General features: G+C 38.6%; 1 protein-coding gene across 1 annotated transcript in view; it reads left to right on the top strand.

The window, feature by feature from the left end:
• Positions 1-24,770, top strand: part of CNOT10 (CCR4-NOT transcription complex subunit 10) — a 66,189-nt gene that overhangs the window by 4,429 nt on the left and 36,990 nt on the right. The window lies entirely within an intron of this gene.

Raw genomic sequence — 24,770 nt, 5'->3', positions numbered from 1 at the left:
CCCGGGAGCGGAGCGAGTGCCTTTGGGTCGGAATGTCTCCAGTGCCCTTCCCCGCTGCGAGGTGTTGCCTTGGGCAGGGAGCTGCGCTGTGCCGTTTGCTCCCCCGGCAGCCCCAGCCCTGAAGGAAGCACCTCGCATCCAGGAGAAGTAAGTGCGGCTGGGGGCGAGGCGTGCTTTTTGGGGAGGACAGGGTGGCCATCCTCTCCAGGAGGCCTCGTTACTTCATCTTCTCTCACGAGTATTGCTGGAGACCTGGAAAAAGATGGGTCGCATCAGCACCATTTTAACATCTCGACTCTTGCTGGAAGTCCCAGAAGAAGCAAGGAAGCAAGTCAACCCTTTTCCCTCTCTTTACTTTGGTAGCGTGTTTGTGAGTGTAACACGTGAATGGCTTTGAATTCCGTAAAAGTTTAATGGGTAAGTTTTGTCCCTTCGGGGGCATTCAGGGAAAACCCAATGCAGGGGACTTTTCCTTGTGTACCTCTATTTCAGACAAAGGGTGCACATTCCCAGAGCCTCTGGATATACAGAAAGGTATTGGCTAGATTAGCGACTTATGTATGCCAGCAGTTTGTACTTTAGTTTTTTCTGGCTGCTGTGTTAATTTTATTTTTTCCTGAAGACACTGTTTTTTATGTAGTATTTCGAAATAGGAAAAAAATTATGCCTTTTTCTTAGCCATGCATTCCTCTCAATGCCTTTCTGTTTGCTTTGCAACCCAAAATACAAACATTCCTCTCATGCGTTTGTTGTTTTAGTAGAGATCGGGTGTTGCAACTTGTAGGTCACCATTCATGTAAGTGTATTTCTTTATTCAGGTGTAAAATAGGTGAAACCACACTAGTCATGTACTGAATTACAGGTACTTTTTACGGCAGATGTGCAGTTATTGATCAGAAGTATTTTGTTGTGGATAGAACACAAGTGTGGAAAACTGGCAAAATTCTGGTGGAGATGCATCATCTCATTAACGGTGACCACTAAATAGAGGAATGCTGCTGAAAAGCCACCAAGAAAAACTCTTGCTGTATGACCCCACAAGGCCTTCTTCCGACCTGCTATGAACTGCCTTCCTCTGTTATCTCTAGTTTTCCTCACTGTTGGGCTAACTGATTTAAATCACTAAAATAGCAGAAAACTGATTACTAAAATGGGTGAATAACACTTCCAATTTAGTGAGCTGAATCATCTTGTGGAAAGTGTTGGACAAGTGGCTGAGCCAGAACAAAGGGTGAGGAACAGAACTGACCAGAGATTAAGGAGAGAAGGAGTTTGAATTTGGAAATCAGGGGGATGGGAACACCTTGCCATTGACAGTAAACAGATAAGTCAGCTCAGCTGCAGGTCAAGATGCGGTTCTAAGAGAAAGCAAAAAACGAACAAAGAACCTCAACAGATTCTAGAATACATTTCCTAGCAGAAACACCTTCTAAGAATCCAAACTTTAGCAACCTACTTCAATCAAAAGGGATAATACTGGTTTTAACATAATTTGAGAAATGGATTGCTATTTATTCTGGTGTGTGGTCTTCAGATTTTTGTGAAACGTTACTAAGAAGTGGAAAATGACTACAATTCAATGAATTACCTTTTAACACCTTACTTGCAGAGTCACTGAAAATAACGAGAGTTTCAAACTACTTCATGTTGCTTGTTATTTTGAATTATGTTCCTTATCATATTGTTCACGTGTGAAGTATATTCAATTGATATATGTAAATGATATTCCCCTAGGACTTTTTTGGAACTACAATGTGTATGACAGAATTAATATTTAAATATGTGAAAGTAGTAGAAAATAAAAGGCTACAAGAAAGAATGATAAGAGCATGTTGCTTTGTGCTTTGTAAGGAACATATTGATGCTGAGAAAAGATGATGCAATTTTCCTGCGCTTCTGATTTTATAGAGGCTAATGTTGCTTCCTGGAAAAAAACCAAAACCTTGTGATTATGAATCTACCAAAGATTGTTCACAGTGAGAGAGAGACCACCTCTTTTCTTTCTCCACTCCTCCTTCCCCTGACATCCAATCATTCTGGAGTCTTTTTAAGGTGGCTTTCACTGCCTTGTAATAGAGGATTTTGTTGTGTATCTGTGAAAGAGATGTGTACAGTTAAAATTCTCTGAGGATTCACTTACCAAATTATCACATCTGACAGTTTTGATGATGGTTGTGTGGTGTATTTTCTACCTCTAGCAGAAGCCATCCCTCCCTCCTATTCTGCCTCCTCTCCATTTTATTTCTGTCTCAGGAGCTATAGAGGAGAAAGTGAAAATGGAAATGCTTGGTCATCATACTCTTAGGTTAGGTTACAAAAAAATCAGGATGGAAGCAAAAATGTTGAGAGAATCAAGCCTTCATCAACTGCAGTGTGCTGATATAGTATCTCAAATTATTCACAGAGCTATACAGCATGATAGGAAGAAGAAATTTAGGAAAAGCTGTAATGAAGCAACCATGGAAAAAGGAGGGGGGAATCAGTAAGACATTCTTTCCTTTCCTACCCTGTGAAATAAATTTCTACCTGGCAAAATGATCTTGTCAATGTATGGGAACAGTCATTCCATACAGTGTTTTCCAAAATGTAACTGTGAATAGGAGCTGATGTTAATCATGCCCAGCAAACTTAAAAGCCTCATTTTCTCCTACCTCACCCAACCTGTAGATGTTTATCTAAGCAACTTAAATATAAGGTCTTCCCTAACTATCAAATTGTAAGTTTTAAAGTTAAAAGTATGTTCTCTTACCTAAAAGTACCATTCTGATTTGATAGGATCTTATGTCCAGTGGCTGTTATGCTTTCAGAGGTAGGTATGACTATACAAGACAAAGACAATGAAGAATCAAGTCCATCAACTATGATGAGAAATAACATTGTTTCAGCTGTTGACTGTTACAACAGTTCTAACTTGAAAAAGCATTGCCAGCAGCTTAACTACATGTACGCTCAAGGGCAAAGACATCATCTCATTGGCGAAATAATGTCATTTCCTAATACAGGCAAGATCTACATCCCTCTGCTGCCCTGGGGTGATGCCAAAGTGCAGACCCTGAGAGGGAGTCAGCTATGTAGCTTTGAGTCAGTTATGCTGTGCTGGCCAAGGAGGCACCACCAGGGGAAGGAACCTCCTCAGCACAGCTGGTTGGCAATCGCAGGAATGGAGTCTTGGTTTCTCTCGCGTTCTGCGCCTCTTCGCTTTCTGATGTGCTTTGATTATTCTGTACTCCTCTGCTTGTTCTTAACATGGGGCTCCTTGTTGCTTTTCTTCACATAAAAACTTTTGTCTGAGTTAGCGTTGTATGAAATCCAAAAAGTGATGGTCCATCTTCTCTGTCTGCATCTATTGTCAGTGGCCAAATACTATAAAATTGGTTGCAAATTTAGAAGGCTTTCTTTTTTCTTAAGCGTATGGAAATGAATTGTTGTAGTTCAATTACATTTAAAAGATCTGGTTTGGGTTCTCCCAGAGATTTTGCCTTTAAGGCAAAACTGGCTTCTTAGCAATGCTGACCTTGTTGTTGAAATCAAAATTATAAAGGTCACAGTGCTTAATACTTACTTGGAGTTCACTGTGCAGAAAGCATCTCCTTGAAAAGGCAGCAATGAAGAAGCAGAATACACAAAATTTCCAACAAGATGTTTTGTTGCCTTCGGCTGTAGTGTATTCAAAAGTGTAAAACTAAACTCTTTAAAAGAGAAAGATAAGATTATTTGTCATTATTTGTGGGTCTGAATTTGTGTGCAATTAACATTCAGAAAGCATTCATGAAGATGGTAATGATTTTTGAAAGTGCCTTTTTTGTAGTATTAACAGTCATCTGAAATTTAATCTTGAAAGTGAACTACTGATTATTTTCTTGTTTACAACATTCAAGTTATTCTGTCGGGAAATGAGAAAATAGTGTGTGCTTTAGCTGAATAGTTGCAATAAAACAAATTACAAATGGGTAACTTCAGCACAGAATTAATTTTTCAATCTGAAATTTGTTAATATAAACTGTATAGATAATAAGAATAGCAAATATGTCTCAGGAGTCTTAATGGGAAGAATCCATAAGATATTATTAGACTATGACCAGCTTTGTGTATCGCATTTCTATTTTTCATTTGATCACCTGTAAATCTTGTAATTCATCTAGTTATGGTTTGTGCTTGTGGGTACCATAAGCTCTGCAGACCATGCAGCAATGTACCACTTATTTCTAAATTTAATTTCTGCATACCGCGCTGTAAATTTTTAAGAATGTGCATGGCTAACTAACTTTATGAAGTAGTGTATTATGGCCTGCTGCAAAGGAGACAAAGACTGTTCTATTTCACAGAGACAGTGTTTCATTTATTTAACCTAAATTGGTTACCATTCTGCAGCAGATGCAGAACCTTAAACATGTGTTTAAGTACACCCTTACTTGGAATCTGTGGGATTTAAAATGTGCTCTACGTCTGGTTGTTTAAAAATATGTGCTTGCTATGTATTATTATGGTTTAAATCCATTGGAAGACAATGTATATTCCCTCTCAAGACACATTCAGTTCTTTCAGGGCCACATGGTGTAAAACTGTTCCATTGGTTTTAGCAGGATCATTTCTTCAAAGAAAGAACTGTCATTGGTTTTGTTTGTTTTCAATACAATACTGTTTATTCATAAAAAAATATATGAATGAATATTTCCCAGCAGCAGGCACTTTTCTTGTGCATTATTTACAATTCTATTCCTTTAGTCAGTTGTTTACCTTGGGGAGCTGAGTGACTGCTTCTCAAGTAGCTGGCTTTCTTTATACTGGCTTTTTGTTTGTCAGATGGCATGGCTACTTGGATAGGCTACCATAAAACAAGGAAGGATGTGTGTTTGTGGTGTGGTAGCTGCTTCATGCAAGTTGTCCCAAAGTGAAAATTTGTGTTTGCTCTGTCTTCAGTAGGAATAAAGTAAGACATTAACTGCAAAATAAGAGTGTTCACTCAATTACTGCAGAGTAGCTAAAGTAGTGTAAACCTCTACTCAGACTACCTTGCAGTGATTTATGTAAACATGCTGTTCTAAGCAGGGACTGCTGAACAGTCACCCAACTGCTCTGTTGTGTGGTCTGAGAATCTCATCTACTGGACTTGGTTTCTAATTGTTCATTTCCCTCTGGCCCAGTCCTTGGGTGGTATTTCCAAAACTGTGTATAAAAACTGTAAAAGGGGCTAATGTTACAAAATCTGGAGTCCTTTGAAGACACTGAGCATTTTTAGCTGCCACCTAAGTAAGCATTCTAGAGCACTTAGCTTGGAAAGAAATATTGTGGTTATGTGAGTATTAAATATGTTTGGGTTAGGTTTTCATCATCTCAGTGGCTTAATGATCTTGACACATACTCCTGTTTTATGCTGCCTCTGCACAGGAGAGTTTACATTTTTTGTTACAGCTTTTGTTCTCTCTCTTCAGTTTGCTATCTGTTAAAAAGCAAAAACTTTGCAATATGTTTTATTTAGTTACACAAACCAATGTGAGTCTCTCCATTTTTCGCTTTCAAAGTCTAGTCATTGAAAGCCTGCAGAGTTCAGAGATATATATACTTCCTTAAACTACTGGGTTAGAAATTGCTATTTTAGCTAAGTAGTATATTGTTTCTTGTGTTGTTTCATGGTTGGAGGAGGATATTCTTTCCCATATGACTCTTTCTGTGAATTGTGCATAGTATCTCTGATAAGGATGATGTCCTTTTAAATAAAATTTCATGCTAAAATCATCTTGATCCTCACAACTCCATAAATGGATGACTTTGATTGTTATAATCAAGTTATGAATGTAAGACCAACCTGTGCTCTTACTTTCCGTGAATTGATAGAAAAAATGCAGCCCAAACAAAATATAAACAAAAATTGGCAATAGGGAGAATTGCCCTAGAATAGCCTCACAATGTCTTAGAATGATTAACAGAAAAACAAATAAAAAAGTTATTAATGGGGTGAGAGTGGAAACACTGGCAGTAAGAGTTCTCACTTGAAAGCCAACCTTAGAGAAATTATATATTCAGTAAACAGAATTAAAAAGGTTCTTTGGAGTGGAAGGGGGCCTGTTTTGGGTTTTTTTTGGCATTTGTTTAAATCCTGATAAAACCTATCCATATGTTGTATTAAGAGATGTGATGCACAAAAACAATTAGCAGAACTGCACCCAGAGTGCCAAGATTATGCATTGCTGAGACACATTTCTAACATATAAGGCAACAGTTAAAAAATAGGGATGGGGATATCATGTCATGACTGGAGTACATGAGATCTCGGCAGGAGGCATTTGTAGCTGTCCTTGAGATAAACAGAGTAATGGGACAGGGCCATCATGGCCCTTTGCCTAGCTGGTTAAAAATAAACACTGCACACATTTCATATGCATCTCTCCCTTCAGTGTGTGGGAGGAGAGAAAAATCCACACAGAACAGATGCTTTGTTCTTGTCCCTTTTGTGGCACCCTCCCAGGTTCTTATCCCTGCCCTTGGCTCAGTGATGCTACAGTCAAGGGAAAGGCCTCTGTTTAAGTCTTAATCTCTGTGTGATGGGAGCAGGTCTGTGGATGTAGCTGAGGATTAACTGATTATTTTATATGTTTATTTACTCGTAATAAAGGAATAAATCTTGCATCTTGTGGATAATAAAAACAATTCCTCATTACTTTGGTAAGAATCTTGACAGAGTAAAGAAAAAGGATCAAATCTGAATTCAGAGAAGTACCGTCCTATGAAACTGATTCACAGCAAGGATACCTAGGTGAGGAAAAGTACCAAAGAAAATAAAGGAAAGAAAAATTCTAGGTTTATTCAATGTGACACACTTTGTAAGACAGTCGGAATTTTTTTTTGTCAAAACCAAATATATAGTTGTCCAACATTCTGTTTTGCGTTAGGGGTTGCTGGATTTGGTTTAATTTTTTTCCTTCAAATTATTTGCAAACTGCCAATGCAGCTTCTGTCTTTAAGGTGATTTATGGTGAAAATTCGCTGACCCTCTACTGTAGGACTAAAGTGAAAGTGTTCTAGCTAGATACTCTGAAAGTTTTGAAGTGAGTGTGGATATTTATTAATGCAATGTTCTGTGTTTGGGAAAGAGATTAACGGTGGCGCTTCAGTTGAAGATTTGTCTGGCTCACATCACATTACATTCAGATTGCATCTGGAATCTCTGATCGCTTTGTTTTGCCTTTGGACAGGCATTCAGAATGCTGGTCAGGAACGTTAAGGCCATGTTGCACAGGTGTATGGGCTCAGTGGTGGTGAGGCTGATTCTTCTCTTGACTTGAACTAAATCAAGTGAAACCTCTGTTAAGCCAGAGGTATTGCTGCAACGCAAAACAAGCGTGAAAGGATAGTGCAGCACAGAGACTTCCTGCAGGCTTTCCTCTTATTCATTCATTTCTTCAGTGTGTGAGGAACACAGAAGTCAGCTACAGTGGCAGTAGGACATTATGATGGCAGAAAGGGAATGAGGAAGTACCACTGTCCTGCTTTCTCTGCTAAGCAAATACAGATCTTTCTAATTACATAGTCTGATTTCAGATATGTGTTATATATTTCCAAAATATATGTTAAGGTATAAATTACATCATTTTGTGGTTTCATATTGGGGTAAATACATATAGTCTTCATATTCAACTTCAGTAACATTTTGCTTGCTTTTGTAAGATTAAATACGTGTACACAGCTATTATTGTTATGTGGTGATACTCAAAAACTAAATTTAAATTTGTGCAGAAGACCACACATTTAAAAATATAAAATCTCCATTTTGAATGTTTTTCAGTCTGTCCTTTCTCTTAAGCCACTTTGTTTTTCACAGCCCCTTTCTAATTAATTTATAAAACATGAATGCCCCTCATACTCCCATCCACCAAGTTGTTCTAGGTCAGTAGGGTCCTGGAGCTTCACATGTTGTGCTGCTTAGGGACATGGTTTAGTGGTGGACTTGTCAGTGTTAGGTTAATGGTTGGACTCAGTGATCTTAGAGGTCTTTTTCAACCTAAATGATTATATGATACTATATCTCATTTGCTTTGTGATAAAACTTTTCTTACTGTATCCCTGCGTTTTGGAGCCCTTTTATGCCTTCAAATCCTTCTAGAAGACTTTTGTTGCTCTTTGTGCTGGTCTTCCCTTCATGCTTGTGTCAGGATAGAATCCATTGCCCAAGCAATTGCTCTCATTCCCACTCCTAGTCCCTGCCCTTCCTGAATTCATAAAAAGTGCTGATATGACAGTGAAGCATCCAGTCAGATAAGTGGTAGACTTCCTGAAACTGTGTTCTCTATGCAGTGTCTGTTAGTAGGAGTGACTTGCAGCAACAAATCTGCAGTGTGGAACAGAGCCAGAGAAACCACAAGGAATGAAAGATGTCCAGGTTAACTAAGCAAATTGGCTTGTACAGGGGAAAGATTGGAATGTGTGAGAAGTTAAGATAGACTGCTCTTAAAAAGTGCAGAACCATGGTCAAGGGTTCTGTCAATCTTAATTTCCTACTGTTTTAACGTCATTTCTTCCTTTCTCAGGCATCTCTTAGGAAGTCAGTGATAGTGATACCAGTTATCTACCACTACTATATTAGGGAGAGGTTTCTTCCAAAATGATAAGAAGTGATGTCATTCTCATAATAGAGTTGTCACTAAGCTTCAGAATAATTGTAGTGACTCGCCGGGCTCAGCATTCCAGCAAAGGCATCGGTGCAAACTGAAAATCTTTTCAGTTTGCATGCCAAAGATTATCATAGACTTTGAGAAGTATGAAAAAATTGGAGTCTGTTCCGTGGAAATTCCAGAAAGGCAAATCAGTACAAAATCAGTGAGGAGAAAGAGCATGGTGATCCATGGGATTAGAAGTGTACAGTGTGAGTCTGGGAGCATAATTACACTACACAGTGAAGTATGGTATAGAAATAATTGATCTAACCACCACTAAACTATTTCCAGAAGTGAATTAGTACAGCCACGTTAGTTTGGCTTTGAATACATGTTGAAGAAGACTGGCTGTCTTGGTGACAGGGCACATTGGTTTGAAAGGAATGTGCTAACATATCTGTACCACTCTTAGAACAAGGGGCATGTGGGTATAGAATGTCCACAGTGTCTGCACTGACTGGCGTGGTGTCCCAGTCAGCTTGGACCTCTTCACATTGCATACCATGTTGTAAGAGAGCTGTGCTGTAACAGAGCTTGACTTGAGCCAAGCAAAATGAGTATGAACAGATGATACGAGTCCTTTCTCTGAACGTACCACCAAAGAGGTAGAGCTCTGTTTAAATTAAGGGACTGCGTTAGGAAAGAGTGTAAGTTGTTGACTGACTAGGAATACATGAAGTCTAAAAATCAAAATGAATTTTCAGTCAGGGCAGAGACACCTTGAGACTGCCATCTGATCGAGTTATGAAAGGGGCTTTGGTCAGCTTCTGAAAGGGATTGAGTGATATGACTGCAAGTGTAAGAGTTGATTATTTGCAGTGATTCAGGAGTTCCCTTCTAGTCCTGTGTTCCGATGTCTCACAATTCTGTTCAAGTGGCACAGTCAACAATATATTCCACTATTGAATCATCTGGGAAGAGCAGGGTCCTAATTATAACCTTGTGGAGTTGTATTCTTCTTTTATCTTTCATATATTTATTATCTCCATATATTTCAACTATTTTCAACTATTGTATGTGTGTGCGTGTGTATATATATATATTTCAGTTAACACAGTTGAGGTGTGAAAGGAGTGATTTGTCTGGTAGCCAGAGTATATAACCTTAAAAATGTGTAGGGAGTTAGGCTTCTTCAGTTGTACATTTAATGAAACAATTTTGTTTCATCTTGGTTCTTTTTAAATAACAATGATAGAACCAGGGAGGTCCTGGTCAAATTTCTTGTAAAAATACACCAAACAATATACATCATGATTTCAGTCATTTTAGTCATTAGGTTTTAAGAACTGCTGATTTCAGCCAGATGACAAGTCTCCCTAACCTAGTAACTAGATGCTTATGGAAAAACATGTCTGGAAGCAGTCATGCTTACAGTGATTTTTCCATCATGCTCTTCTAGCCTTCAGTGGCTAGGAGACTCTTTTGTTTAATAGTTACTGCTGACCTACTGAATAGAACTGCTGAATCAATGAAGTCATGATTTTTTTGATCCATGTACAGTTTCTGCCTCACACTATCTAATGAAAATTAGTTTAATTTATTACTACCAAAAAAATGCATGCCTTCAAGTATTTATATTATGAAAACTAGTGAATAACAATTCCCAGCTTACCTTTTTACTAAAATCCATGGCTTAATACATTGCTGTCATATTCTTTTTTACATATTTTTCTAATTCTACCATAATAACCTTTTTGATAATGGAATGACTAAAACTCCATAGAGTATTCATAACGTGTCTGTGGCCTGAGCGTTTACAGGGCAGATTTTTCATGTTTTTCTCTATTAATTTTTAAATAATTCCTAAGTTTGTTTGCTTCTTTAAGCACCAGATGTTTTCAGATTTCTTTCCTGGTGATACTAGCACCTTATGGATATACATATGTGTGTATTTTCTCTTCCTCTCTTGATGTGCATTGCACTTAATGGCACCGAATAGCCTCTGGCATTTTATCACCCATTCAGTATTGAACCAAACTCTAAAGCTTTTCATAGCCAGCCCTAGATTTTCTCAGCCTAATAGTTTTGTGTCATCTGATTTTTTTTCTTTGTCTTATTGTGGGTGTACTTTTCCACATTGTTTATGAATATATTGAAGGGCCCTCATCTCTCAGTCGAGCCTGTGTCAGTGAATCCTGAGAAAGAATACAACCAATATAAAATCTGACCTGTAAAAATCACTCAGCTTTTTTTTTTTCTTCCTAAAATGAATCTTACCATTTTAGTTTTATTATTTATTTATTGCTTAAGTAGATGTATTTTAAATTAATTTTCATGGTGCAGTTCTGCTTTTCAAAGCATTTATAGGGTAATGGGAAAAGAAGACAACAGAAATTCACTGCTTTCTGATGATTTAAATATCACACATGTTGACTTTAATGACTCTAATTAACGTTTTTATTTCATCACTGTATGGGATTTTGGCCCATACTGACAATTGAGAGCAATTGTCAGGAAAAAAAGTATACAAAAGAAACTGTTCTTTTTATTTTTTGAATGTTAGCATGTAATGGTTGTCTTTGACTGTCTACAATCTTCTATTGGTTTAATCCACTATGCTTACTTATTAAGCTATGAATACCTGCAAATCCTTTAAAGGATTAACTGTATCTGCCTGCTAAGCTTTCCAAGGCAGTTAAAAATAACTGCAGGCTGATTCTACTGACACACTAAAAATGGGACCTACTCTACATTTTATGTTGTATTTGCTGCTGCTTTGACAGATGTAATACAGTCTGGAGGTACTTAAACCTATGCAGTTTGGTTGACCAAGTGCTCTCAAAACCCCCATTTATAACTAGCAGCTGTTTTCCCTTACAGCCCATAGAGAATTAGCATTTGCTTTGTCACATGAAAAATGCCAGTGACTGAGGACATGCAAGGTGGAAAAAAAAATTCAGCTTAATATCAGTTCATGAAATAAAGGTATTCTCTGACAAAAAGGCCTTGACTTGCCCAAGTGATCTGCAGTGTATGAGGTGGCTTTTGCTAGCTGCAGTCATTGACTTCAAAAAATGTGTCTCTTTTCCACATTTACAAAATTGTTATATTCTAATACAGTATGAGCATGTTTGCGGGGTGCTGGTTGGTATTATTAGGAGGAGAGCCAAACAGATGAGATTCACTAGAGTGGAAGCCTTACAAGTAACACACAGTTTTTCTCTTGATGGTCCAGAGTGCATGAGACAGCAGTACATTAAAATGTGTACTGACTACCTCTATGCTCTGCTATTCCTTCTGGCTCTCAGGGAAGAAGAGTTGGCAGTCACCACCTTCCTTGGTCAGAGAAGTTAAATTGTGTAATATATGAAATGGAAGCTTTGAGACAAGGCTTTTCACTTTTCCTTTTGCCAGATATTTTCTCTCTGAAGTCTTGTACTGGTACAGCAGAAATTCCAAATTGCAAAAGAGATGCTGGTATTTTCTTGTTGTCAAAGGACAGAATGCCTGATGTGGATTCTTCTTTGCTTCAGTGATTCCTGCTTTCCTTAACAGATTCTTTAGGTTCTGGCAAAAAAAAAAAAAATAGAAGAGCTGAAACTGGTTCTCACTTTTAAGAGCTGAAGGAATATAATGTAGCATAAAGCTATTTTGGTCCCAAGTGTTAGGCCTCGGGCTAATTAATACTATAGGGGGTGTATGAAACTGGCATTTGTTTCAAATGGTGAAGGGGAAATACTGAAAACAAAATGCAGCGAGATTGAGGTACTCAAAAGGGACGACTCTGTCAGCATTCCTTTCTAGTGAACTCCTGACTGCAAAGCAATATGAACTTGGTTTGTGGCTTGCCAGCCACCCTGTCAGGGTGTAAAGCATTGACACAAGTGCAGAAGGAATATTGGATTGATCAGCGTGGATTCAACCTTCAATCCCCAAATAATATTTTACACGGCTGAAGGCTGCTAAAATTCTTCAGTTTAGCTACTGCAAGAGCTAAGTTGTTGCTACTTAATTATTCTTCTGTTCAGTAATGGGAGGTCTGTAGATTTTCCTTCTCTTCTAAATAGGTAAGCAAACTGCACAATCCAAGCCGAAGGTTCTAGCTCAGACACAATATTCAGTGTAACTCCGTTAACATGCGCTACTTTATGTCTAAAATACTGATTAAATTTTGTGCTGAGACAACTTCATACTGAGCTGTATCAGCAGATTACATTATCCTTTTACTAATTCTTTCGTAGGGAAGTTAACAAAAACTTGGGAGAGTTACAACATTTTAAACCATTATTATAGTCAGTCTGCCCATGTGTGGCCCTAGTGTGCCTGAGGAGGTGCCACAGTAAAGCAGCTTCATTGCTTCTGATACTTCAGCAGTGTTTCTTAGAACTATTTGCAGAACTTCTACAGTATTGCACTACTCTGGCAATAGATGACACAGACTTACTAGGTATATTGTACAGTTCTTATTTCAATACTAATTTTTCTAATTAGGCATATATTGTTTGTTTTTATCTGACCTTCATGGCAAACTGTCAAGTTAAATTTTACTCAACATACATTTTGGAGACAGGAAATGGACTTTTACAAAGTGCACTTCCTAACATAAACTACTTGGAACTTTGGTATGAATAGAAACTAGCATTCTTATGTTTTAAAAATAAAAAAAATCATGTGGAACCCAAGCTTGTCAGATTTTTGTCAGAAACTTACTGGTTGCCTGCCAGCTTATCTACCCATCCACTTGGCAGGTGGCCCAGCCTTCCAAGAGCTGCAGCTGCCTCTGCGTCAGGGATGGCAGCACTTCCAGGGCTGCCGGCTCCAAAGCAGGTGGCCAGATGGACTTCCTCTCAGGTACCACCCAAAGGGTCCCTGTCATCTCCTGGCAGGGTGGAGAGCTAAGGAACTTTCAGGTCTGGAAATGTTTTCTCTTGTGCCAGCTTTTGGTAGTTTTCTAATAAATTGTTTTGTAAGTGGTCATCCTATTCCTGTCACTGAGGAAGGCCTTGTATCTGAAAAGAGGGATGTATGCCTTTAACACATCATTTTGTGGCAGTCCTGCTTCCAAGGTTCAAGTAGAAATGACACAAAATCCAACAGAATGTCTAGAGGAATGTTGCTCTTTAAGTTGGAATTTGGCTTCTGACAGATCATTGGGTTTCTTTGAGGTTTTGTGCTTTCATTTTTTCTTAACAGACATTCTTGGTTCTACAAATATCTAATCTTGTTTTAGATTGAATCAGACCTCAGCAGTATCTTGTGGACCTACATGCAAGTTTTTAATCAGTTAGGTATTCATGGTAGTTGATACAACCTTGGTATTAATAATGTATTGTGAAAGAACTGTAAGAATAAATAAAAGCTGATAAGCTTTATGTTGGTGTGTACATGGTTGTTGACCTTAATAGTTTTTCTCCTATCTTTTTAGGGCTGAGAACAGTACAGTTTAATAGCACAGAGTATTATGGGGCTTGTAACTCTTCGTGTTTGTATAAAAGTAAGTGCTAACTCAAACAGGTTAATAAATAATAAAAGCACAAAGCAATTTTTCTTTCTTTTCCTGATTGTTCTTTAATATTTTACTGCATTTTGAATAGCTTGCTAGAAAACGTATCTTTCCTAATGGAGCTCTAAAATAAATCAATTCACAATAATAGGCATGGTTGGAGAAGAACCATTTTTTCTGCTCCAGCTATTGCTTGTAGATTGCTACTAGATGCCATATAAATAAATAAATCTCAACTTTATTGAAGCTAAATAATGATATTGAAAGACACATGTTAATGAAATAAAGCAACTATGATACACCAAATATTTTATAGACTGTTGTCTGGAGATGATACCTTTTTTTATGATTGCCCTCAGTGAAATTTAATGAAGAACTTTTAATTAACATAATACACTACAGCATAAGATAATGCTTCTTATAATTAATTTGTCAAACAGAAACATGATACTACAGAAGATAATATTCTGATAAAATTTCTCCAGCTTGGTAACTTTTTCAGAAACTTAGTGATTTAACTTTATACCTTGCCCCACTAAAGTTAGTAAGTTCGTTCCTGAAGTTCCTAGTGGGGTAGAATAACAGTTTCAGGATCAAGGTGGATAGTCTTTTTGCTTGTATCTACAATGCAAGAAGTGAAGGAGCAAACATTGTCTTCTTTAATGGGTCCAATGGCCTGTCAAAATCAATACAAAAGATGGAAGCATTATAATTAAAAAAAAAAAATCCTCTCCTGTTTTTCATCTATTATAATATGTTGGGGTAGAGAAAGTTGGTTGTCTTGTACATTTAGCAGATGCTTCCAATGCTGTCCAAAATGAAACCAAGCTCAATTGATTTGCCTCTGTGCTATGCTGGCTTTATGTGCATTGAAAGCATTGGAGCTCTGTTAATAATAAAATTGGAATGAAACAGAAATAAATCATGCACACTGTTTCTTGCTGACGTGATGACAAGTAGTTTCTCTTTGATTTTATTATTCTTTTGCACTAGCCAATATAAAAATTTTGCTAATATGTTTTTCACAACACTTACAAATAGTTGCCTAACTCCATTTCTGCTTACGAACTTAGTAACGACATGCTTACATGAGGTAAACTAGGATGGTCACATCTTCAGCTGCACGCTGGCATAGCTCCAACAGCATAGCTGTTGACTTCATAAGGATTTAGATACAAACTTAAAGTTAAGCCCATGCTTAACTGTTTTGTCAGTCTGTCTCTCTCTTCCTGTCTTATGGCTCTTACTATCAAATAACATCTGTGAAATTTAGCTCATGTGACATATGAGTGAATGTTCGGGTATTCCTGTATGCTCTTTGTACCCAAGACCGTGGTGGATTTATTTACTCTTGTTTCAAGCCTGAAGAAAAGACTGTATCCACTGTGACTTCCAGGGTGGTGTGACCCATGTGTGCTCTGGGTATGAGCATGTGTGTGTGTATCTGTTTTCAAAGGCAATGTATGTGCCTCTCATCTAACCAAAACTTCTGTAAGCAGGTAGATTGTATTTCAGAATAAAACCTTATCTGGGAATCTGCTCTAAAACTCATGCTTTTTGCAGCAGTTCTAAATTAAATCCCCTTTTTTGTGGCTTTTGATTTAAATCACAGGTATCAATAACTTGATAAACACTTTTAAATTGTATTTAAAAACATTTACAGCAAAATACTACACCAGTAATAGCAGCAAAGATTTAGAAAGTGAGTTGTGTAAGAACTATTTTATAGCCTGAGATTGTAATCTCATACACAAACCAAAAGTTATTACACAAAGGAAAGTGTAATCAAATTATGACTGTATGCAGTGGCTTTCATAAAGATGTAAGTTTTTCTAATACTTAATAAACTAAGAGATTTTATCAAAAGTGCAACCTTGTATTTCTGTGATTTATGTGCATTCTTCCCCAAAATACCATTCAGATACAATAAAGTTTAGTTGGGCATTTATGCATGAATGAATGAGTGTGGTATTTGACTGTCTGGAGAGCTGTGGATATATTTAAAAAAAAAGTTTTATAACTGCTTTAATTATCTTGATAAATCGGGAGCTAAGTGTTATTGGCATATATTAGAGTAAAAAAAAAATATTTTAAGCACACATTTCCTTAAATTTTAGTTCCTAAAAAGCATGTCCACATATCTCTTCATATTTTACTATTTGCTAGATGTACTGCAGTTTCCCCTGGCATGTGTGTCCTGTAAGACAAGGGACAACAGAATCAAGAAATAAACATCTGACCATGTCACAAATCCAATTAACTCTGACAAGGGCTAGTAAAGTCAAGTGAATAACAAAGCACTGCTGTCTGGAAGCAGCTTTGTGGACGGTAGAACACCAGCTGGACAAAGCAAAAGTACTTCAGGCAGCTGAATTTTCTGCATCCACTAAGACCATCTTATACCCTGTTGAGGTCACAGCACTGTAGCATTTTCAAGTGTCAGATCTCATCTCTTCACTGTTTCTTAGCAGCAGAGAGGAGGGGGGAAGCATTCCCCTCACAGAATGTAAAATATTTGCTAATGTCATTACAAGGTAATGCAGTGAAGCAGAAACTGCTGTTAACATCACACGGCCTCTCCTCAGCCACCACTGTGGTGGGTTATGGTAAACCTTCAGTAGATTTCAGTGCAGCAATCCTCAGGCAGAAATTCTGGTGGTTGTCTAATCCCAGGACCCGTGCACGTTAAAAGTAGCTCTCCTTTCCCTAGCTCTTGACACACATAGTTATTTTTTTTATGTCCCGTGTAACAGAACCAAACGATTAAATGAGTACTTTGCTGCATTCATTCATGCTTGAGACTCAAAAACGTGGGTGAATTTCTCATCTTGAGTATAGCAGGGTCAATCTAGTGACATTCCTTTGGCAAAGTTATTTTGGATTTATCTTGAGAGGAGAATCCGATCCCTGACCTTCTGACTGGAAATTGAAATTTTTCACTGCTTGTTTCCAGATAGAAAGGAAATATGTGCTCTGTTTACTTCATCTGTGTAACTCAGACAACACTGTATTACACTTGGAAGTTCTACATCTTGGTTTCTTTTCTTGCTCTAGCCTATTTCACAGTCACACAGTATCCCTATGCAAAATGCTCGCTTGCCATTTACACTGGAGTAACGGAAGAAATTTTAGACCCACCAAGTATTATACAATATTCAGTGTTATTACTGCTAATTGTCAGAATTATTTGCAGCTCCTAATAACCTACTTTTCTAGTTGCCAGAACAGTCAAATGTGTAGTTTCTCAGTTTTAACATGGGCACTAAAACTGAAACAAACAGCTATCCTCAGCTTTGGGATGGAGGAAGAAATGTTTCTTCGGGAAACAACATGAGAATTTGGGTTAGCTCATATCTCACAGCTAGTTTGCAGCTGACTAGCACTGGAAATTTCCCAGCACTTTTCTAATATTTCTATTTAATTGAAACTAACATTATATTAACTTCAGCAAAATTTTCCAAAGGAGAGTTCTCAGGTTTAGAATGGGATTTCTGTTCTAGAAACCAGAAACAAATACACACAATGACTCAGTGGTTAGGTTATTAAATTATTAGATTTAGAGCAGGAAGCTGAAACTGTTTCCTCTCTCCTAATTCTACATGCTTGTATTCACTGCACCTTTTGAATCTTGCAGAGGGGCAAAAAGTCTGTGTTTTTTTCTAGTTAATCTTAGTGTTGGTCCTATCTTTCCTGACACTGAGAAATTAACATGGGGTGAGATGGGAAAATTTACTTATAAGCATCAGGATGGTCTCTGAAATCAGGAAAAGGAGCAAGGAAATAATAATGTGCAAGATTACTTCTACAGAAAATCAAAAATGAAACATATCATCATGCTTCTACATTGAAAATTGATCTTCTTGCTACAACTTTGGACACAAATAGAATTTAGCAAATGGATATATGCTGTAGATGCAGCACAGGCATATGCTGACATACGATTACCATATGTCAGTCCACAGTGATTCTCGAGCTCCTGAGACATGTTTTGTTCTTTAAATAGCTTTCTGTCTTTTTAACATTTTGGAACACATTGACTATTTTCATTATGCTTTTTTCTCTTTCCTTTGAAGCCACACGCATTTATGACTGACTTAGATTAGGCAAAAAGGACTGATAGAACGAAGGTAAATTAGCTTTTGGAGATTACTACTACAGTCAAATATATTTAGCACTCTAAGAGTCAACATGAACTATTGAAATAAAATGAAGTCTACATTAATCTTTATAAATAAAGAAAACATATGGATTGGGATTTTTGTCCTGAGTTCATCCAGGATCACCTACAGTATTTTATTCCTGGTATGTAACATGGCAAGTTAAAATTTAATTTAAAAAAAACCAAACCAAAAACTTTTGTATTTAATTACGTATCATTAAAACCTGAGATTTTGACTTGAACTGGACACCATCTGAGTCAGAAGCTCACAGACTCACAGAGAGAACAATGGTATCTGTCAACTGGTATTTCCTGTTGGTTTTCACTACAAACAAACAAATTTGATATTTTCATATGATCTGCAGATGTGCCACATGAAGGCATTTAGATGCAAGTTTTAGAGAGGCCTACAATTTTAGGCAAATAATAGGTAAACAAACTTCCTATTTCAACAAATGGTGTGACGTTCTTATGTTCATAAGTTCCTACAAGTTTTACAGGAAACAATACTTTAAATTTACTTAAATGCCTGTGAGAACTCTAAAAAAGTAAGGAAGAATAATGAGAACATACACAAAGATTCTAATGCACCGTGTGAAGGTAAAAGAATTGTACTGAACACATTCTTTGGCTTTTGCAACATCTTATATAGGCTTTATTGGCAATATAATTTGTATCTTTAGTGAAAAAGGAATTGCTTTATACTTCTCAAGAGAGAAGTCATCTTTTTCTGAATGTCTGAAAAAATGCTGAGAATAATAACTACCATAAACAAGTCATTAGTAAGAATTTACTTTTCCCATTTAAAGATTATTCCTGCCTGGAGACATAATTTCTCAATAAACTTCAGCCTCCTAGGAACTGCAAACCAAAGACAGCAAGTGTTAGGCTTCCCTACAAAGTGTACATAGCAGCTGAGGCCGGCACAGGAAGAATTCTTAAGACTGTGCTGGAAGAAGCAGCATTTCCTCAAAGCCTCTGATTTGACACAGGTACATTGGCTTTCTATTTCAGTGTCTCAGAAAGGGTCAAAGCTCTGCAGTGTGGAAGGGCATAAAGTAGCGCTTGACACATTGGACATAAACACATATGTCATGCAGACATCCTCCTGTTATGAATAAATCAATTCCTGCTTGCACTAAAAGGCACTGATGTAATCACGAAATGTTTTAGAGACCTTTCACTCCTAACTGTGTAACACTGGAAATTTTGCCCCTCTGCAAGTTATTGATTGGGCCTTAGTATCCTTCTGTTGAAATAAAGGCACTTCTGTCAATTTGAGTAAGTGGAAACCAAAGGCCCCTAAGCTTTGGGTTAGCCTTCTGTACAGGAAAGGAAACAACCCCAAAGGTATGGGGATATGGGGATAGTTCTCCTCCCACAAACTCTTTGGTTTCCAGATTCATTGTAAGTGGGTGCACAGATTTCTTCTGGATGACACTGGAAGGGAAAAAGGACAAAGATGATATGAGGCCATGTTTTGTTTCTTATCCTAGGAAAGCCTTGGCACAATTTGGGTGTTCTCTGGACTTAAACCCATTAGCAGAAAAATATAATGATGCTATTATGAGACCAAATGGAGGGACAACACATAATACCATATACAAGCAAAATCAGAGCAGAGCTAGAATGTGGAAAGGGGGAGGTAAATAATGGCATGAGTTATTTATCAGGTACTATAATGTGAGGAAAAGAAGAGCACCTCTTTTCAAAAGGGAATAATAGAAATTTATTGAGGATATTATGACATCATTCCTCTAAATCCCTTATGTTCCACTGTTCTCTATGTTTCTCAGTGGTACCCCCTTGCTCTCAGGAGTTTTGCACCTGCTTGTTCTATTTCTACATCCCAATATTGGCAAGGTCCTGTCTGTCTAAGCTTGTCTCTCAGGCTCAGCATCTCTATTTGACTGTGAGCAAAACTGTCACAGTGGTAAACACTGTCAGAAAAATATTATCTTTTTTTTTTGCATGTGAAAGCAAGGGGTAAGAAGGCCTTACTCAAGATATTTTCCTGGCAATGTGGCTGCAAGGCAAAGGCTTTTGTTCCTCCCCTGCACCACCAAGCAACGCATGTTCCAGCATCAGAGTGAAAAGCAGGATCTGAAACAAGTAAAACAGTGTCACTCAGAAACTGCAGGAGTGAGAAAAATTAGAGGACTTCCTTCTGCCTGTTTCTGTTTGTGTAGACAGTAGAGGCTGGTGTGAAACATATCTACATGAGACAGGTGAAAGGGGAACTCGATGCTTCTTAGAAGTCCCGTGGTTGAAGTTTTGTGAGATCGCTTTATTTCAGGTGGTTTCAAAATGGGTGATAGAGATGTGTGGTATTGTGCCAGTTCTCACCTGATGCAAAATAATTTCTGTGTGAAGATATACTGGAGATGTGAGGAACCTCAGCTCCTGCTGTTTACAGCTATCAGTCTACTCCTGCTGCTCTGAGTGACTTGCTAAAGTAAACATAGCCTATGCTGGTTTATTCACTGCACACAGACAGAACAAAAACTAATAGCTTGTGATGCACCATAATTTTCCAGGAAAATATAGCACTCTGAAAGCAAAAATACTGAATTTAGATGAGATTTACATCAGTGTGTTTTACTGACTTAGAGAAACAGTTTCAGAAAAAGAGGATTACCTAGCTGAGACTAATAGCTACATTCAGCATACTTACACTAGTTTACATTGTAAATAAGAATTCCATCAGCCCAGCAGAAAAGGACCTGGGGGTGCTGGTCAAGAGCCAGTCGAACACGAGCCAGCGGTATGTGCAGGTGGCCAAAAAGGCCAGGGGAATCCTGGCCTATATCAGGAATAGTGTGGCCAGCAGGATCAGGAAGGGATTGTCCCCCCGTAATTGGCACTGGTGAGACTGCACCTGGAGTACTGTGTTCAGTTCTGGGCCCCTCTCTATGAGAAAGACATTGAGGTGCTGGAGTGAGTCCAGGAAAGAGCAATGGAACTGGTGAAGGGTCTATAGAGTTAAAGTCCTATGAGGAGCAGCTGAGGGAGCTGGGATTGTTTAGCTTGGAGAAAAGGAGGCTCAGGAGAGACTTCATCACTCTCTCCAACTACCTGAAAAGGAGGTTCTAGCCAGTTGGGGGTCAGCCTCTTCTCCCGGGCAACCAGCGACAGGACAAGAGGAATTGCCTCAAACTGTGCCAGGGGAGGTTCAGGTGGGACACTGGGAATAATTTTTTTACTGAAAGGGTGGTTAAGCATTGCAACAGACTGCTGATCCAGGTGGTGGAGCCACTGTCCCTGGAAGTATTCAAGAAACGACTGGATGTGACACCTAGTGCTATGGTTTAGTTTGTATGGTGGTGTTCTGTCAAAGGTTGGACTCGATGAACTTTTAGGTCTTTTCCAACCTTAGTGACTATGATTCTGTCACCTGTAGGGGGAAAACAGTATTTAAACATGCCTTGCTTTATTGTATAGTGCCACCTAGGGGGTAAAGGCTTTTAAACTTTACAGTGGCAAAGGAGAGGGACCTCTATTAATAACAGAGAAAATATTTCTTACATTAAATCATTTGTCTTTTGGAATGTGGGCAAACAAATTGCTGCTGAGATTTCCATACTGTGGAATCTGGCAAAAGAATTGTAACTTTCACAGCTCCCTCTGGAGCTGGCCATACTCTCTTCCATAGTCTGACAGTGATTGAAGGTGTCACAAATCCTGATTTTCTCCTCTACTAGCCAGGTCTTGCTCATATGATCAGTGGAGAGGTTATCTACATCTCATCTACTGCTGCAAAGCTGGGTAGGAGATTGCTATATTGCTGCTTTTGAATCTCCAAGAACTTGAAGTAGAGCCTTGAAAAGTTTGCTTTCTGGGGCCAAAAGCAGAGAGGAAACCCTGGCCTACTTCTGCTTAATCTAGTCTGCTGAAGGAAGGTACTGTACAAGGCAGGAATGAGATGCTGGGGCTACTCTCTGTCTGGGAGCAGCTTTGTTTTATTCCCCCGAAACTTCCCCCCCTCCCCTCCCACATTACAAATTACATTTGGCTCTTTTGGGCTTCTTATGATTCAGCCTAGAAATGGGCAAAAGAAACCTAGAAAAATCTGCCTGTCTCTGTACCATATTTGTTTTCTTCAAAATGAGTTTTGGATTAAAAGCCTGAATTGTGGAAATTTCTTTCCTGAAAGAACAAAACTCCAGGAGAGCTAATATTTTAGAAGTGGGGTTCCCCCCCACTACCACTTTTTTAGTCTCTCAAATAGTATTTGATTTTATTCTGTACCTCCCACAGCAGATGGCGTGCCTGCCTCCCTGAGTCCGGAGACCCCAAGCAGAATGCAAATTATACATTCATGTAGGCAAGAAACCCACTTCCCTGTCCTTAGAGGAAGGTAGTGATGCTACCACAATATTTTTGAAGGAAAAATGTCAACATTTTTGATTGCATGACTGTATGTTTGAACTGCAATAAAGGGCAGGTGTCTCTTCCCTTCCTTTAGTACTCTCCACAACATAAACAATTAAGATTTTATAAATAATAAGAAGGGAGGAAATACCTGATTTTATTTAAGTTCCTTTTTAAAATCATACATACCGGAAAAAAAGAAAAAAAGGCCAGCTGACACAAATGCTTTGTCTGTCCCTTAGAAATGGAAAAAAAGAAATTATTTTGGAACTACAAGCCACAAACGTGGTAAAATGATGCGGGAAGATATACCAAAGCTTGCTGCAAGTACCCCTCAGGTAAATAAGTTCTGTGGTAAAATAATGGCAAGATGGATAAAGCAAATTCATACAACTGTCCTCTAGATGTCATGATGTAGAATAGAGAAGCAGCTGGATACCAGGGCTGCCACACTTGAAGCTAAATGAGTTTTGACAGGATTGTTAGAGAAAAGCTACAGTAGGGAATGGTAAATTCACAGTGGTGCCCATCCTGATGCGGAATGCTCCAGAACAAACAGGCTACTGCTCAGGTACTGGCAGTAAACACTGTACCAAGCCTAAGGGAGAGGGACACACATCCACATCAGGTCCACAGGGGGCATTCCAGCTCTGTCACTCAGGGTGAATTTTTGGTGACTTTATTGTTTCGATAAAAGTCAGAGAGAATATGCAGCTCTCATAACACAGTGCTTTTGCCTCTATTTCTTACCAAAACAGCATGGGTTTTACATATATATGTACCTATAAATAAAATGACAACATAATAGCAGTGATAATAGAAGTTGTTAAACACAATTTGGAGTATTCAGAACTTCAGTTATAAAACAGAAAGAATCATACCGCTGTCCAAATTCTTGAAATAACCTTTTCAGAATCTTTCATTTTACAGGGCCTGGCTCATTAAAAGCTGTGGCTTAAAGGTATTCAGAGCTAATCTGTCTTAAAGTGTGTTTCTTTTTTTCCAACTGTATCCCTCTGTTAAAGGAAGCATCACCTACCCTTGCCTACAAACCTTACCTCTCTGAAGTCAACCTTTATCTAATGTACCAGAGGCATACCATAGGTGCAGTCTGCCTCAGATAGTCTGGTCTTTCTTGACAAACATTGTCTGCTGGCAGCAAGGCCAAAATCATATAATGTAAAACCTGTTAATCAGAACTGGGTATATCTACACTTGCTGTCACAAGTAGAAAAACAAGTCAATGTTTAACAGGAATAAATGAAGAAGAGGCAGAGGAAGTCTTGGAGAACCACATCTGGAGAAATAATACAAGGAAGTGTTCCCATATTAAGAGGTGACAATATTGTGGAAGCAGTGTCCACACTGTGACACAGAGCAAGCACACAGAGGTGCAGCACGATGATGGTGGCAATTAAGGGTAACTGTCCCTGTGTCTCAGGAGCTTGACTCCAAGGGACAGACGCACAGGAAGCCTTTTGGTGCCTGAGAGGGGACACCCCTGGGGCCTTTTCTTACCTCATCCCTCCTCCCATTGTATATATATGGGGGTTGAAAAAAGAACCCCCTGTCTGGCTCCTCTGCACTCATCCAGAGAGACCCTACCCAAGAATCTGAACAACACATGGCTGCTGAGCCCACAAAGATACCTCTTAGCACAGGTGAATGCTTAAATGCTGTAGATAGTATATCCAAGTCATCACAGAATCAATTAGGTTGAAAAAGACCTCTGAGATCATCGAGTCCAACCTGTGACTGAACATCACCATGTCAACTAGACCAAAGCACCAAGTCATTTCCTGAACACCTTCAGAGATGGTGACTCCACCACCCGGAGCAGCAGCCTGTACCAGTGTTTAACCACCCTTTCAGTGAAGAAATTCTTCCTAATGTCCCACCTAAACCTCCCTTGACACAGCTTAAGACTATGTCCTCTTGTCCTGTTGCTGGTTGTCAGGGAGAAGAGGCTGACTCCCATCTTGCTACAAACTCCTTTCAGGTAGTTGTAGAGAGCAATAAGGTCTCCCCTGAGCCTCCTCCAGGCTAAGCAACCCCAGCTCCCTCAGCTGCTCCTCATAGGAATTGTGCTCCAGACCCTTCACCAGCTTTGTTGCTGTTCTCAGGACCCACTCCAGCACCCCAGTGT

This window comes from Manacus vitellinus, unplaced genomic scaffold, assembly GCF_001715985.3.
Source record: "Manacus vitellinus isolate BGI_N305 unplaced genomic scaffold, ASM171598v3 scaffold_3_pilon, whole genome shotgun sequence".
Taxonomy (NCBI): Eukaryota; Metazoa; Chordata; class Aves; order Passeriformes; family Pipridae; genus Manacus; species Manacus vitellinus.
Note: the sequence above shows the minus strand (reverse complement) of the source record. Positions and strands in the feature narration are given on the sequence as shown.